Source organism: Talpa occidentalis, unplaced genomic scaffold (genome assembly GCF_014898055.3).
Source record: "Talpa occidentalis isolate TD23 unplaced genomic scaffold, MPIMG_talOcc4v2.1 talOcc4.2, whole genome shotgun sequence".
NCBI lineage: Eukaryota > Metazoa > Chordata > Mammalia > Eulipotyphla > Talpidae > Talpa > Talpa occidentalis.
Genome location: NW_023602073.1, coordinates 10,674,365 through 10,693,162, shown reverse-complemented (window position 1 = coordinate 10,693,162; position 18,798 = coordinate 10,674,365). Strand labels below are relative to the sequence as shown.

At 39.9% G+C, this 18,798-nt stretch overlaps 1 protein-coding gene across 3 annotated transcripts in view; it reads right to left on the bottom strand.

Annotated features, from left to right (window-relative positions):
• The window catches only part of CDKAL1 (CDK5 regulatory subunit associated protein 1 like 1), a 648,948-nt gene that overhangs the window by 15,474 nt on the left and 614,676 nt on the right, over nt 1-18,798 (bottom strand). The gene's annotated exons all lie outside the window — the stretch shown is intronic.

Below are 18,798 nucleotides of genomic sequence, written 5' to 3'. Positions count from 1 at the left end.
TGCTAAATAATTATCAGTCATAGATATATTGACAGGTACTTGCACACACACATGCACACAAATACATGCACGTGAACATGCACACACACACACCACACTCACATTCACATGATGGGCCCTGACATAAAGGAACCAAGAAATTCACCTATAACTATTAAGTCTGTAATCACAACATTCATGATAGTGGCAGAAATGTGAGCTTATTTAGTACAAATTATTGGCTGGGGATAAGTAGCAGTACAAACTAAAGCTGCTCCTCAGGTGTGACAAAGGTGAAGAAAGAAAAAGCGAATTTGGTCAAGATGCTTTACGGATGATGAAGTCCTTTCCGTAATCTCTTAGACCACAACGGAAACCAACCTCATTCCATGGAGTATACACAGGACGCTGTGAACTGGGATGTTAATGAACATAGCAAGTGGGTGTATTAAAGTTAATCTTTAAGTAATCAATCCAACTCAAAATAATTACTCCTGAGGATTTCTTCCAACTAGGTAACCATGAAGAGTGTGCTGGCAGATGTTTGTGTTTTAAATGAAAAGGAAGCCATGTGTGATGTTAACTGCTATTCCAATGCAACCTCTCATTCTGCTCTTAGTATCATTTTCAATGACACTGGAAATATGGTTTTAGCATCATTGAGCTCCATGAACTGCATAAAATGAAAAAAGGAGGTGGTGGGTGCTCTGTTCTGTCTTAAAGAGTCTCATAAATGATGAGCTAACATGTAAAATGCACCCTTCCCATGGATCGCCACGCTGGTTATTCAGCTTGGAAAATTCAGATAAGCTAGTTAAGAAAAGTAACATTAAACTCAGCAATCTGAAGAAAGTTCACACCTCTAACCGCTTTCCTATTACGCAGTCTTCTAAAAATCCATTCCAAGGCATGTCTACGCTCCCTAATTTCTATACTGAATATGAACAGTTTGTCAAAAGTAAAATATAATGACCCTATCAAAAATCACTTAAAATGGAAGATCACTCTAAGAATGTGGAAGGCCGTCTCTAAGATGGCTGTCAGTGAGCCCCCTCCCTGCCCCCACTTCTGCCATTCACAGCTTTTTGTAACAGGTGTCGAACAGTCCCCTTGACTATGGGGTGAACTTACTGACTTGCTTCTACTAAATAATGGCCCCCATTATTGATGGGATGCCACTTCTGAAATCAGGTAACAAGAAACTGTGGTTTCTGTGTTTCTCACTCTCCCTGTTTACTATTCTGAGAGAAACCAACTGCTATGTTGGGAGTTGTCCTATGCAGAAGCTCATGTGAGAAGAAACCAAAACCAGCAAAGGATCAAGAACTCAATCTAACCACCCAGGAGAGAGAACCCTGTATCACAACATGAGTGAACTTAGAGGTAAAACAAGCTCCCTCCAGCCCCCAGTCAAGCCTTCAGATGAGACTGCAGTCCTGGCTGACATCCTGACTGGACTGCAGCCTCCTCACAGGTAATAGGCCCAAGACACCCAGCTAAGCTGTGCCCATATTTCTGACCCAAAGAAGCTTCAAGATAATAAAAAGTTGTTTTAAATTGCTATATTCTGAGGTAATTTGTTATACGGTAACAGATAACTAATATAAAAAGATGCCACACAGAGGCTAGAAACGGATTCACAGTTCTGAGGAAACATGATTTATCACAGAGGCGTTGCAGACCAGCAGGGAGGGATGGACTTTCAATAAATTTTCTGGAACAATGGATGACATCCATATAAAACAGTGAAATTTGATCTTACCTACCATGCTTAAAAATCAATTCCAGGTAGACTGAACACTACATGGGAAGGCAAAACTGGAAAAAAAATTTTGGAGACAGTATGGGCATAAAATCTTTCTGATCCAAAAGATGGGGAACAAGTTCTCAAATCACAAAAATACACAAAATTCTAAAGAGATTAAGAGATGAGTCGCAAACTGGGAGAGGATACTTGTTCTATATAACTGACCTCAGATTATATAAAGAATTTTTAAAATCCATAAGAAGGTATCAGTTCAATAGAAGAGAATGGGCAGAGGATTTACACAGTCTCTATACTGAAGGATATGAATAAAGGAAACCAATAAATAGATAAAAATATGCTCATTTGTAACTATGGAAATAAATACAAGTTAAAAACATGTTCTACCAATTTGCATACATCAAGGAGGCCCAAAAGGAAAAGCCTAACTATGCCCAGTGTGGGTGAGAATGTGGAGGGACCAGACCACTTGACAGAGCAACCACACTGGAAAAAAGTGGGAGGTTATATAGGCAAGTGGAAGCTGCATAAACTTGGTGTCCCAGGGATTCCACCCCTGGGTGGCTCACCCAGACTAGAGAGAGCATCACAGGTGTGTGTCAATAATCTCAGGTACCCATCCTGGCTTAACTGCTACCAGCTAGAAGCTCTAGCAGATCTGGGCTAGAAATGGGGGTACAGGGGGAACTGGTAAAAATAGCCCAGGATATGGGGCTCAAGAGCTGCAGGGGCTAGACTGCCTGAGAACATGAACTGTCTTAACTGTGTCCCTAACAAACTCATGCTTTTCTTCAGCAGGCCCCCATATCTAGGAGACCCATTTTTCTTTAGCACTAATTTCTGCCTCTCAATTTGTATGGGCTGTGTCCCAACCTGGTAAAAAATTTGACCAATGTGCAAAATAGGTGGGACATCAATATTCACTTAGTTGTCAATATACATCTTGCTACCTTTTTTTTTTTTTTTTAACTTGGATTCTATGGGAAAAGAGCAGTTCCTCTATTAGTTTCTGGTTGCTGGTGTAACAAATTATCACAACCCGAGAGGCTTAAGACAAACACGAAATCATTATCTTAGAGCCAGATGTCCAAAATTAGTCTCACTGAACTAAAATCAAGTGAGGTGTCACCCCTCTCTAGCGGAGAATCCATTCCCTTGCCTTTTTCAGCTTATGTCTTGGCCCCTGACTTTCCTGTTACCCTTTTACTTGATATTGGGCCATATCAATAATCCAGGGCAATCTCTTTAAGGTCAGCTAATCAGTAAATTTAATTTCATTTGCAAGCTTAATCTCCCCAGCCATATAACCTAACATATTCATGGGTTCCAAGGATGTTTGGGGTCTCTTTTCTCCCCACAGGCCTTGAGGTGAGATGCTGAGTTGTTAGGTATATACTTCAAAGAAAAATACCTACACTCAAGAGTACTTAAAGTTTCCTGGTAGAAGATCATGAGAAAATCTCTTACTTTTGACTCGCTTTTAGATATTGGATGTGTTAATATGAAAAAAAAAATCTAGTTTTGTTTGTAACACTAGATCCAAACCTTTCAGTTCTATAACTCACTATCTAAAAAGACAAGACACAGAATGGTAGAGCTGGAAGGACTAACTCTGAAGTTGAAGCAGAGATTTCTTTTGCATCTACAGAAAATGTTGAAAGACATGCGGCTCACAAGCGAAAAAGCCAGGATTTCATAAGGTATGACAGACTGAATCCATTACTAGTTCCAACTCTTCATCTTCCCTGTATCTGTGTTTCTGTCCTATCACTTCACGGTGCTCGCCTCCAGTCTTGGCCATGTGACCTACTCCCACCAATGGAACATTATCAAACAGAATGCAAGTCAATGCCGAAGAACCTGTGTGCATTTCTGATTGCTGCTCCCGTTCCTCTGTCTTTACCAGGAGAACACACTCTGGTTAGCCTGTGGTAGGATGACATGGGGAGCAAAGCAGATTCATCCAAGTAGGCTTGGGTGAACCACCAGACATGTGAAAGGATCTGTTTTAGACAGCCCCTGGGTGGCTGCAGATTCATGACTGCAATAGAGATTAGATGAACTCCCCATTAATGTTTTGTGGTTATTTGTCACGATGCATTTATAGTAGCAAGTTAACTGCTGCATGGGTTGACCACATATTTGATCCTATAATCCTTTTAAACAAGGGATACATACGTATATATATATAACTTCTAACATAAATATATTCAGTCAGTTGATAGACACTGAGCATTTGCCTGTGCTAGGCACAACTCTTGCATAAACACATCATCCCCTCAGCAGTGTATTTCAGTCAGTTGGCCTGCTCTGCTCCCCACTCTGTCTCTGGTGAATCCTCTCACCCCCTGCACCTCTGGCCTACACCCCAGCTCTTGTATGCATACATAAATAAATCCCCCCCCCCAAAAAAAACCCCACAAAGGAGTAAACAAAGCAATATATACCAGCATTCTTGGATGGGCTTCCATTTCAGTAACTGGACACAAAAAAAACCTAAAAGTTTTGGTATGTCTGCTGGTCTCAAGTACCATAGAGACAAACAGGGCAGTGAGTACTAGGTGGTGCTGATGGTGGCAGTTGCTGTTTTACAGAGGGATCCTCAGGAAGATCTCGCTGATAGGTGGTGTTTGAGTAGAGACCTGCGTGAAAATGTCAGACGTGTCTGTGGGCATATCAGAGAAGCACGCTTCAAGCAGAGAGACTAGCAATTGGAAAGGGCCCCCCAAAAAGTGTCCTAGGCATGTCCACATTCAAGGAGCCGCACAGAGTCAGGGTGGAGACCCAGGGTGCTCCAGGGGAGAAAGGCCAAATGATGATGTCGTTTGGAAAACAGGGCCAGGACACTCGGCCATGAAGGCCACTGCAAGGGGTTTGGCTTTTACTCTGAGCATGATGGGAAACCCTAGATTGTATTTTTTTACTTTTATATTTTTATTGTGGCAACAACATTTAACATTCTGGTTATTTTTAAATATACAATTCAGTCATATTAATCACATTAACCCTCACCATTTTGTTTCTAAAAAATTTTCATTACTCCAAACAGAAACCATTAAGAAATAACTGCGCACCCTCAGCCCCAATCCCTGATAACCTATGACCTATTTTCTGGCTCTACAAATTTGCCTATTCTAGATCTTTGATATAAGCAGAGTTATATAACACTCATCCTTTTGTGTCTGCTTTATTCACAGCACAGTGTTTCCAGGTCCATCCATGTTGCAGCATGTGTCAGAACTTCATTCCTCTTCATGCCTTCATAAAATACCATCATATGCATATATCACACACATTCTGTTTCTCCATTCATTTGTGTTTTTTTTAATTTTTTAAAATAAATCTTTTTTTAAAGATTTATTTATTTATTTATACAAGAACTGGGGTACAGGCCAGATGCTCAGGAGGGTGAGAGAATTCACCAGAGATAGAGTGGGGAGCAGAACAGGCAGACTGACGAAATACGCTGCTGAAGGGAGCAGCGGGCATGACAGGAGAGGTCTGCCGTGCCATGTGGGACCCTCGCTGGCTGGCCAGGATCGAACTGGCACTGCAGAGGCTGTGGACAGTTTCACAGCACGGTGCTCAACCGCCTGCGCCACTAGGAGAGGCCCTCTTCATTTGTTGATGGACAAGGGTTGTTTCCATTTTTTGGTTACTGTGAAAAACTGCTCCATTGAACACTGGTGAACAAGTCTATCTTTGAATATCTACTTTCAATTCCTTTGTATATAAATCCTGGACCATGTGCAACCCTGGATGTTCTGAACACAAGAGACATGATCTGATTTACATAGAGGGTAGAAAGCAGGAGACAATTCTGCAGATTGTTTGTGCTTATTTTCAGATAACAGAGCACAGAGCTTAAAGAACCACCTCTGATAAGAATACTTAAAAGAAAAAGACCACAGTGAATAGCAATATCCTACAATATAGATGTCTCCTGATTATTCAAAGGAACTGACCTTATCTGAATGATAACAGAAAAGAACAGTCACTCATATCCAATGAACAAAGGGAACTTAAAAACAAGTTCATGAGAAGTGGGGGTGGGAGGGAGGGACAGAAAACCAAAAGCAAAAAAAAAAAAAAAAAAAAAAAAAAAAGTTCATGAAGTACTTTAGGCCACTATACTTCACAAATGCTGCTGCTGGCTATAAATGTTTCAGGAAAGACCAATGACCAAGTCTTCTTCTCAGGGTATCTCCTGATTTGGACAAAATATAACCCATTCCCACTATTGGCAATTTGATAAACCAGGTCCAGATAAATCTTTACTATCTCCCAGGCCACTGATTTCATAGCCAGGTACTGCTTTGACAGCTTCCCAAGGATTAGTTCACTTCATTACCAAAACTGCCCTATCAAGCGGACTCTATTACTCCCAACACACAGAAGAAGAGACGTATCTAGAGAGGGCAGATGAGCAGTGATGGTCACACAGATGCAAGCGACAGTAAGGCCCACAGCTCAAGTACTTAGGGATTACTTTTTTCTTTCTAAATGGATGTTTGCAAGAAAGAAGCACTAAGAACTGGGGCCCCAGGAGGGAAATGCTGATTTTGATCAAGTAAATCGAGAGTGGGTCTTCACTTCTTTTGTCCTTGGGGTTTCTCTCTTAAATGGTGGCAAATCTAAAGGGCAATGACTTCTATTTTTATAGGTTGACTTCCTACCAGATCTGGTAACTGTTGACTTGACATATGCCTTGAATAGTTTTATGTTTCCCAGTAAATTTAAAGAACTGCATCAGGGACAGGAGAAAATTTGTGTCTCCAAACCCTTTTAAATATAAAACACTGCAAATTATTAGAAAACAAAGATATTCATGGTTCTATTATTTTAGGCTCAACTCAAAGTCACTACTCTGACAGGAGAAATAGGCTGTTACTGTCATCATTACAGAGTAGAAGGGAAGAAAACTAAAATTTATGGTCAGAAGCAGACTGGGCTCTTAAGTACCCATCCTTAACAATTCCCATGAAAAGAATTTAAATTTGCAAGATTATTATTGGTTTAAGAAGGAGCCTTTGCAATCTGCTCATCACGATGTCAAGTGATTTTTCAAGAGCAGTTTGGGTGGCTTGACTGTGATTTTTTTCAATCTTTGAATATATAGATGTCGCAGGTTGCAGTATCAGAAAATTTCAACTATTTTCATACTCAACTTCCCTGCATCTGGTAGGGAAACCATTTGTTTCACCCTGCCTGTCACTGAAAGCCAAGTCCTTTCAACAAGTAAAGACTGAGCACCAACTCTGAGTCAGGCACCATGACAGGGCCTGAATTCAATGGTGAAACGGACAGGGTAGGCCTTTAGGCCTGTTCCAGGAGCATTTCCTCACATACACAACTTTGACTATGTTATGCTCATGTTCAAGAACTTGGCCACATACATGATAGAGACTTTTGGAATTCACCCTTACTGTCTCCTTATTTAAATAGAAGTATGCATTTCCCAAACTTTTGTCAGCTGGGGCCTTGTGAGTAGTTCTGGCAAGTGGATATGAACAGAAACACCACAGGCCATTGCAGTGCTGAGCCTGTGAAAAGTGTGGTCCTGCAGCAATTCTCTTCTCACCACAGGAAGATGCCATGGACCGTGGTCCCTGAGTCACTGTGTGGAGCAGACAATCCCTGATTCCAAGTCTCCACTAACTGGTACTGGTGATGTAGTAGTGTGAGCAGGTAACTAACTTTTGTTCTGTTAAACTTGAGACTTCAGGGATCATGAGCTACTGCAGTACAGCCCAACTTAGCAAAAGCTAACTCATGTGCTTTATTAAGTAATGTGTCAGGTGTAACATCTGTTTGACTTCAACACCCAGGGGCCCAACCCTCCATTATTTTCCACCACCTCCCAACTGCCCACATCTTCTCACAGATGCCCAAATAGAGTCGGATTTACGCCACTGCATTCTGTCACCTGACATATGCTCTTTTAATATGGAGAAAATTTTTCGTCATGTGTTTGATTAAGTCTTTCTCACCTTAAAAATCCCAATCTAATACCACGCCCTCTGTGGTAGAAGTTGTTTGAATCCCCTCTCCACACTGAGTTCTCCACCTTGCAAATCCTATTTTACTAATATGGATGAAGAAATATTTCTCATCTTCCTTTGTCCCTGGGGTGCAGACTTGAGGCCCAGGTGCAGCAGGTGTGAACACCGAATGTGAAGTAAGCTTCGTGAGGAGGCACACAGGGCCTGTGCTTCTGCCTTTCTGGGGCAGGTGGAGCAGGGTTAACAGCTCTAATCAGCAGCTTCTATGTGGTGTTTTTCTGGAAAATCAGCAAAGAAATCTACTCCGCTGCCCTTTCAGTGGACTCTGAGAACTGCCGCATATCCCTTTTTATTTTATTAAAAGATTTATTTATTTGTTTGTTTGTTTGTTTGTTTATACAAGAACCAGGTACAGGCCAGATGCGTGGGAGGTGAGAGGATTCACCAGAGACAGAGCGAGGAACAGAACAGGCAGACTGATGAAATACACTGCTGAGGGGAGCAGCAGGTGAGACAGGAGACGTCTTCGCCATGTGGGACTCTCGCCTGCTGGCCGGGATAGAACCAGTGCTGCAGAGGCTGCGGACAGCTTCACGGCGCTGTGCTCAACCACCTGCACCACCAGGGGAGGCCCTGCGTATCCCTTTTTCAACACCTTCCCATCTCAACTAACTGCAGCAGTGTTTTCTGTTGTCTGCAAGGAACACAGACCTGTACAGTCCCTGATACCTCAAGACTTCGGAAATGGCCATCCTCCAATCCCAGCTGATGCAGGGCCATCTGTTTAGTACTTGCTATAATATAGATTGTGTTTCACAGCAATAGTGGCTCTTCCCAACTAGACTTTCCAGATGAAAGCATAATGCCTGAGCCGTGTGCATCCCAAGCAAGCCTAGGCACAGTGCTTGGTCTACTTTAGGAATTGATAGAATGACCATTTAATTAATCATTAAAATCAGGGAATGTGAAATAAGTACCTTTTTTAGTTATACCAGAACAACAGGTGTAAACCAGAATGGTGCCAGGTAAACAGACATATGGTCACGCTTGGCACTGAGAACTGTTGACTGAGTAAAAAGGAAAAAGCATTTGAAGGAAAAGCAGTACAGTCAAACAGGAGTACAAAAGAACAACTCTGTCCACCTGGGTTCAAAAACATGTCAAGAGACAATATTCTCCTAGAGTCTTCTCCAGTCCCAGCCTTTAAGGGTAGGAGACAGACCAAAATGATCTTTCAGGTTTGCTGATATGGGCCTTTGGTTTTCATAAGGTAGCTTTATCCAATGAGTGTTTTTATTAATAAATTCATTTTAGACTTGGTAAAGGCCATCCATAAAACTTGAAACACAAGAGCAATTATCTTGCAGGGGGTAGCAGTCCCCCTGCACTGTCACAATAGAACAGCAGCAGAGCAAGAGCAGCAGACAAAAATCTCCTCAAAGGTCAGGATCACATTCATTAATTCTACTTCCAATATTCAGTCCAATGTCTAGATAATATTATGTTCAATAAATGCTGAAACACAAAAGCCAGGCATGACTGCATGTTGCCTGTATGAGTAATTCAGAATCTTTTCTCTTGCCCTTAGACCTTTCTTGCTCTGGGAGTCTGTTCATGCCTTAGCTCAAGTTCACTGCTCCTTCTACCACCCCCCCCATGCCCAATGTGGGCAAAGAATACAGAGGTGGGGACAGTGTCTGCCTCATGCCACCCTGTGATACTTCTTTGTGAGCGTGCACATAGTACTTCATCTGCCCCAGCTGCCCTCGTCCAAGCGAGAATGATAAATCAAGGCAATATAGGTCAAAATAATCCTAATACCACACTAATACCAAAACCGAATAAGGACAACACAAAAAAGGAAAACTATAGGCCAATCTCCCTAATGAACACTGATGCAAAAATCCTCAATAAAATTTTAGCTATCAGAATCCAACAATGTATCCATAAGATAATTCACCACGACCAAGTTGGATTCATTCCAGGGGCACAAGGATGGTTTAACATCCGAAAATCAATCAACGTTATCCAACACATCAACAAAAAGAAATATAAAAACCATATGATAATATCAATAGATGCTGAGAAAGCTTTCGACAAAGTGCAACACCCATTCATGATAAAAGCCCTTGAAATTCTTGGGATACAAGGAACATACCTCAACATCATAAAGGCCATCTATGACAAGCCAACAGCCAGTATCATTCTCAATGGTGAAAAGCTGAAAGCAATTCCATTAAGATCTGGAACAAGACAAGGATGTCCACTCTCACCACTGCTTTTCAATATAATACTGGAAGTCCTAGCCAGAGCAATAAGACAAGAGAAAGACATCCAAGGAATCCAAATAGGAAAAGAAGAAGTCAAACTATCACTATTTGCAGATGATATGATAATATACATAGAGAACCCCAAAATCTCCACAGAAAAACTAATTCAACTCATCAATCAATTCAGTAAAGTGGCAGGATACAAAATCAACACGCAAAAGTCAGTAGCCTTCCTATACACAAACAATAAATCTGAAGAAGAAGAAATCAAAAAAACCACCCCTTTTATTATCGAAACAAAAAAAATCAAATATTTGGGAATAAATCTAACAAAAGAGGTAAAGGACCTATACAAAGAAAACTATAAAACACTGTTAAAAGAAATAGAAGAAGACACAAAGAAATGGAAAGACATCCCCTGCTCATGGATTGGAAGAATAAACATTATTAAAATGGCCATCCTACCAAAAGCAATATACAGATTCAAATGCTATTCCAATCAAAATCTCAATGGCATTCTTCAAAGAAATAGAACAATTATTGATGAAATTCATATGGAATCACCAAAAACCCCGAATAGCCAAAGCTCTACTGAAAAAAAAAGAAGGAAATGGAGGCATCACACTCCCAGACTTCAAAATACTATACTAAAGCCATAATCATCAAAACTGCATGGTATTGGAACAAGAACAGACATACAGACCAATGGAATCGAATAGAAAATCCAGAAATAAACCCACAGATTTATGGTCAACTAATCTTTGACAAAGGAGCAAAGACTATGCATTGGAGCAAAGAAAGTTTGTTCAATAAATGGTGCTGGGAAAACTGGGTCGCTACATGCAAAAGAATGAAGCTTGACCACTACCTCACACCATACACAAAAATCAACTCAAAATGGATTAAAGAACTAGACATAAGACCTGAAACCATAAAATACATAGAAGGAAATATAGGCGAAACACTACGGGATTTGCACATCAAAGACATCTTTACAGACACATCACCCAAAGCAGTGATAGTGAAGAGAAAGATAAACAGCTGGGACTACATCAAATTAAAGAGCTTCTGCACAGCAAAAGAGACAATAACAAAAACAAAAGAGAACCCCACCAACTGGGAGAACATTTTTGCACCCAACACTAATGATAAAGGACTGATCACAAAAATCTGCAAAGAGCTGATGAGACTCAGCAACAACAAAGAAAATAATCCAGTCAAAAAATGGGCAGAAGAGCTAAAAAGAAACTTCTCTGAAGAGGAAATGCAAATGGCCAACAGACATATGAAAAAATGTTCAACATCACTTGTAATCAGGGAAATGCAAATCAAAACTACCATGAGATACCATCTCACACCAGTGAGAATGGCACATATTAAAAAAACTAGCAACAACAAATGTTGGCGAGGATGTGGAGAAAAAGGAACTCTTGTGCACTGTTGGTGGGAGTGCAAACTGGTCCAACCACTATGGAGAGCTGTGTGGAGATTTCTGGACCTACTAAACATAGAGCTTCCATATGATCCAGCAATTCCACTCCTAGGTATTTACCCAAAGGACACAGAAACATCATTTCCAAAGAGCACCTGCACTCCTATGTTTATAGCAGCACTGTTTACAATAGCTAAGCTTTGGAAACAACCCAAATGCCCAAAAATAGATGACTGGATCAAGAAGATGTGGTACATATATACCATGGAATATTACTCAGCATTCAAAAAAGATAAACACATGCAATTTGCAGCAACATGGATGGCACTGGAAGGGATCATGCTCAGCGAAATAAGCCAAAAAGAAAAAGAAAAATACCGGATGGTCTCACTCATAGCAGGAATCTAGAAAACTTAAATAAGGGACCAGGAAAATGAAAAGAAAAGTGAAAATTAAAATCAACAAAAACTATGAACCAGAGACACTTTTGGGGGGTGGGGGGCGGGAGGGGAAGGATTGGGGTCAGAATGGGGCGTTTGCAATTGTATGGGGAATATAAAAATAAAATTTAAGATAAAAAAAAAAATAAAATAAAGTTCTAACCAACGTGAAAAAAAAAAAAAAAAAAAATAATCCTAATACCAAGCACATAGTAGGGGCTCACTAAAAGTAGCTGTTACTATTATTGAGGCACAATTAGCTCCTTGATGCACACAGTTCTCTTCACCACGCTACAGCTACAAGCCTCAGGAGGAGGAAAATTATCATCAGTGATTGCGCAATTAGTGATGCAAGTGAAATGAAAGCTGATTGTTTAGCATCAGCTCGCTCTGATGATACTTTGGATGGTGCTCAAATTGCTACATGAAAGGTACTGCAAACATACTAAACACATTTGAACTGACATAATCATACTAGTTCAGCTGCAATGCCCAATAAAATACAGCTCAGCAGCACAGAATAAAAGCTATGTATCTAGATAGAGAAGCCCAAATATGCCCTAGCGGGTCTACAAAGGAATTATAAGCAATATGAGAGGAAGAAATGGACTAAATATTAAATGTACTATGGTTTTAATTGTTTGTGACACTAATTGAACATATGGGCGATGAAGAATTCAAAGTTTTAAAAAAGGAACTAGAAAAACCGCTGGGGACGAGAGCCAATGTCTTGGGGGTGGAAGGAAAATAAGGAGGAACACACCCTCATTTGCTTCTAACACGGTTAGCTGATCTGTTTGAAATTAGATCCACTTTCAACTGTTTTAACTTAATTATTAAGCCATTTCTTAACCTCATGAATGCAGTTTTCATGTGCTTTCAAATCTAGCCCTGAACTAATAGACCCTTTCACTTCAGTGGTTTTGGAAATGAATGTTAGATGGAGAGGAAAGCGTTTTAACGGTGCTTTTCTAAGGGTCAAAGCTCTGAAAATATAGTATACTTTGTACATAAAACTCACAACACCTGAATATCCTGCCGGCCTTTTGTCTGGTAATGAGGCAAACCATGCCACCCTTTAAAACTTCTGCTTCCTTTCCAAGCTGTCGGCCATGCTGGTGCTGAGCTACCTAACTGCTCAAGTGAATCCATTACTGGGATCAAAGTCCCAAAAGATGAGAAACAGGTGGCAGCCAGGCACCCTGCGGCAGCTTTGCCTTCCCTTGTGAGAAACAGAATGATAGGTACAAGTCTCCATTCTAGAATATTCTCCATTAAAAGGGGGCATAATGAACAAGGAAAGAACTGTCTGTCAGTAAGAACAGCCGATGCTAATAAGACTGTTATTGAGTCTCTGGTTATTTGTCATTCTCATTATATGGCGGAACCTCCTAAGTTGGTCTGGTTTCATCTGCCATATTGTAGGAGATGGATGGCTAATGACTTCAACATTTGAAATAATGAAAGTTCCTGCAATTTTTACCCTCATTGCTTAATGAAAAATAAAGCCTTATCATGTATGACAAATGATAAGAATAGTGATAGTAGCCGATATTTATTGATAATCTAAGCCTTTTCTATTAAACGGTAGAAAGTTTACTGTTATCATCCCCATGGAAAGTGGTGAGAATTGAAGCATAGAGAGGTTGAAAAATTCGTCCAAGGTGAAAGTTCTTTTAAGTGGTGAAATAAGGATTCAAATCCAAGTAATCAGAAACTCACATATATGTTCTTAATTGCTACAACTGTACAGAATATTGAAAAATCAATGGATAGAAAGTGCCTTTAAAAAATTAAGTCAGGAAATCACTGATTTTTAAAGCTATATGTCATGAATCCTTTCATCAAATATTAACATGCCTACTGTGTACCAGGCACTTTATCCAAGTTATCTAATTTTCTGCCAACAAATGAAACTGTAATTCAAGAAATGTTGTGCAAGAAGATGGCAAGAGTCACTGTAATTTGAACCCAGACCTTAAAGTCTCCAAATCTGGGCCTCCCTGGTGGCGCAGGCGGTTGAGTGCCACACTGTGAAGCTGTCTGCAGCCTCTGCAGCGCAGGTTTGATCCCGGCCGGCCGGTGAGAATCCTACATGGTGCAGCAGACTTCTCCTATCTCACACGCTGCTCCCCTCAGCAGTGAATTTCAGTCAGTCTGCCTGTTCTGCTCCCCACTCTCTCTCTGGTGAATCCTCTCACCCTCCCATGCATCTGGCATGTACCCCAGTCCTTGTATAAATAAATAAATCTTAAAAAAAAGAAAATATCTAAAAAAAAAAAAAAACCTTCCAAATCTGTGAGCTCTTTTCACAACGCAACCTGACTTTCCATTCTTTAAATCAATTTCTCACCCTTAGGAACGAATTCAAAAAGGGAAAAGTTTGGAATAAAACTGACTACAAGAAATTTACAATTAGGAGAGAATTTTGTATTCTATGAGGCACAAAATAGCTGATTTTGTAACTACTGACTTGAGAACTAGTAGGGTTCAAGTGATTTGTTAGAGTTCAGGCTGTGAAAGGAGAATGAACAACATCAGGAATAAAAGTAGTTGGCCTTTACCAAGTAGTAATCACACTCTCTTTTAAAGACTTTTTTTTTTTAGATTTATTTTTATTTATTTATACAAGCACTGGGTACAGTCAGAAGTGGGGAGGGTGAGAGAATTCACCAGAGCCAGAGCGGGGAGCAGAGCAGGCAGAAGGACCGAAGTACACTGCTGAGGGGAGCAGCGGGCGGCAGGAGAGGTCTGCGCGCCATGTGGGACCCTCCTCCGGTGGCCGGGGAGCAGCCGGGGATCGAACCAGCGCTGCAGAGGCTGCGGGCAGCTTCGCAACCCAGCGCTCAACCGCTGTGCCACCGGGGAGGCCCAGACTTATATACCTTTAATACCACTTTAAACAGATGATGATTAATACTGCCCATCTATTCATCCTTTCTCTCTCTTTTGTATTAAACATAAGCCTACACTGATATAAAATAGGATACTACTGTCCAGAAGTTATTAAATAAGGTTCCTGCAAGTTCCTTTGAAACTTGCAAGGTTTAAAAGGGTAAGGTAGTATGGTCCTGGCTTCAAAACCCAGGCTTAACCTAACACCCATTTTGATGGCTACTTCCTAAAAAAAACAGAGTACAAGTGATGGCAAAGATGTGAAAAAATCGGAATCCTTGCACACCACTGGTGGGAATGTAAAATGATGTAGCCACCAGGGAAAAAAATATGGATAATCCTCAAAACATTAAAAATAGAACTACCCTAGACCCACTAGTTAAACCTCTGTGTATACACCCAAAGAGTTGAAAGCAAGATCTCAAAAAGATGTCTGTGCTACCGTACTCATTGCAGCTTTATTCACAAGAGTCAAAAGGTGGAAACTATCCAAGTGTCCATAGATAGATGAATAAACAAAAAGTGATGTAAGTATATAATGGAATATTATTTAGTCTTCAAAAGGAAGAAAATTCTGACACAGGCCACAACATGGGCAGACCTTGAGGACATTTTCAATATTAGTGAAATAAACCAATCAGAAAAAGATAAGCACTGTATGATTCTTCACATACGAGGTACTCACAGTAGTCAAATTCACAGAGACTGAAAATAGAATTTCAGGAACTGGGAAGAGGGGTGAATAGGGAATTTTAAATGGGCACAATGCTTCAGTTTTATAACATGAAAAAAGTTTTAGAAATTGGTTGCACAACAATGTAAATGTACTTAACATTACTGCACGGTACACTTTAAAATGGTTAAGATGATAATTTTTTTTGTTATGAATTTTACAGCTATTGAAAACAAAAATACACAGAAAAAAACACAGGTGATATAGGTCACAATATTAATATTAGAAATGTGTTTGTAGACTCTACATCAAACTAGAAAACTTCTGCAAAGTGAAAGAAACTATCATATAACATAACAAGACACCCTACTAAATAGGAAAAAATATTAATACATCATACATTCAACAAGGGGTTAATATCCAACATATATAAAGAACCCATAAAACTCAACAGCAACAAAATAACCCATCAATAAACAAGGCAGAAGAGCTTTATAAACACATTACAGAAGAAGACATACAGATGACCAACAGTCACATGAAAAAATGCTAATCATCACTAATTGTCAGAGAAATAAATATCAAAGCCATAATTACACCTGTGGAAATGATCATCTCAAACAGATCAGTAACAAGAGTGGTGGGGCAAGTGTGTGGGGAAAAAGGAACCCCGTTATTGGAAATGTAAATTGGAGCAGCCTCTATGGAAAACAGTATGGAGGTTCCTCCAAAAATTAAAAATAGATCCACTATATGTTCCAGGTTTTCCACTTCTAGGTAATGATCTGGAGAATATAAAAACACTAATCCAAAAAAGTTATCTGCACCCCTATGCTCACTGCAGTTCTACTTATATAGCTACAACATGGAAACAACCTAAGTGCCCACTGATGGATGACTGGATAAAGAAGTTGTGGCATGTATTCACAATGGAATACTACTCAGCAATAAGAAGATTAATTTTTGTCACCTGGGACAACATGGATGGAATTAGAGGGGATTGTGCTAAGTAAAATTAAGCCAGAAGGAGAAAGACAAACACAGGATCGTTTCACTCACATGTGGAATATAAAGAAACAAGACAAAGGAATAGTCAAACCAAAAAACCAAAAATCACATCCTTGGATTCTAAGAGCAGAGCTGAGGTAACAGAGGGGAGAAGAGTGGGAACAAGGTGTGGAGGGGGGACCAATGGATTGGGTAGAAGCTATTAGAACACTGGAGCTGGGTGTGAGTCAGAAACATACATTTGAAGAGGTGTGAAACTGTACTCCTAACACATACACAGTGTTGTAAACCAGTGGGTATCTCAATTTTAAAAGTTGGAAAATGTAAATAGAAACAAAAGTTTGATAGTTGATAAGACCTGCATGTAAATCCTGGCTTACCTCTCTCACCTTCTAATTTTATGACTGTGAATAAGTTATTTAGTTACTGACGTTCAAAATTTTCATTTCTGAATAGGAATAAGAATAGTAACTTTCTCACAAGGTTATGAAGACAATCCACGTAAATGCATATAAAATGTTAAACACAGTAGTCAGTCCATGATAACCAATCCATAAATGCTAGCTTGGAGTCATAGCAGCAGACATGCAATATTTAGCCAATGGCAATGCAGAGTGGGACCAAGAGAGGAGAAATCCCTTGTGAACTCTAAAGAGGCCATACAAAGTGGCATTTTTTGTTACCTTGGATTTACCACGGCCCATGCCTGGCTCACAGTCTTGAAAGCTTGGGATCTGAAATGTTCAGCACCCACAGAATAGACCACATGGATGGGAGACAGGAGACCGAAATATATAGAAGAATTAATTTATTAACAACACACTTATAGAGGGTTGAAAAAACCTATTTCTTCCTGTAGGCAGATTTGAATGGCAAGGTAAATTGCTATTCAATTTGCCCATTAGGCATGAAGTCAACAAAGTGAAGTAAACGAATCAAGTGTGTGATAGTAGCTGACCAAGGTAATGACATGTCACCATTTCCAAACAGGGATGATCTTGAGGCTTTATGAAGTCCATCAGCTAAGGCGTCCTCTCTTTTGGCACACAGTTGTTCACTGCCAATGTTGACTTCTGGACAATCTTTGTTTTGCTCCATGGCTGACCATTCCTACCTTCCAGCCTACCTTCCATCACAGAATGTAGTTAACTCCTGTTGGCCTAGGAGCCAGGGATGTCTTTAAAGTGATTCTACTTATCTTTTCTTTGGTCAAAATGATGTTGGGTTTCAAACAGGGTAATATTATTCATCTCAGATACCAGAGTAAAATAAGACTTTGTATGTAGTTTGTTTAAAGTCTAACAAAAGTCATTAGAAGCATTCACTGAATTCCATGTAACACTAGACAGTAACCATGAAAATACACTGTTGAGTGAAATAGCAAAAGTGTCTAACATTTCTCTAAGAAGGCGATAAAAATATGCATATTTGTTTGTATTGCCAAAAGACACCTCTGGAAGTTGAAAACTAAAACCAACCAACGCCTTAAGTATTTAGGAAACAGGGTGGAAAGAGCAGGATTTAAAAGGTGGACCTCTCAGAACATATTTTGTAGATTTGATTTTGCAGAATATTTCACCTAATTATGAAACAAAATTGAATTTTAAAAATTCCAACATAACGAAGCAAATGTTCCTTACTGTGTATTGATTTGTTGGTTTAGGTCTATGGAAAGGAGCTATTTCAGGTGACTTGAAAACCACTATTTGCCTGTAAACGCCTGCTGGCATGTGCCCTAAGAACAAAACAACTGCAAAACCAGCACCGCCAACACCACTTAAACTTTTGTAGTGATCACACTGTGTTGGTGCTGCTATGGTTATTAGATAGCTGTGAGCATCTTATAGGATGGAGCAAATGACCAATTACATTGTCTTATTGGGAACTGGGATTTCAGTGTGGAGGAAAGAAACTAAAGATGTAAGATATAAAATTTCTAAATCTGACCTGGATAAAAGCACTAGTGTGACCTGGAAAATAAATAAATTAATTAATTTAAAGAAGGGTTTTTTAGCTCTGCCTGCCTAAAGGCATAAAAATCAATGACTAATTTCAGCACCTTGAGTGCACACAGCATGCTGTCTAAATACCATTTTTTACAAGAAACTAGGTCTCCTTAGAGACATGGCTGGATCCTGATCCAGAGAAGAGAATGTCCAAGATGAACCTGGAACACCCTGCTAGAATATAAAGCAAAGAAACATTCAAATACTTCAGGAGCTATATCAGAGGGATTGAGGAACCAGTTGAAAGAAGCTCCATTGTCCAAAGAGGGCAACCATTAGATCACCAACTGAGTATTATAACTGCAGTGTGTGCGTGTATGTGTGGCAG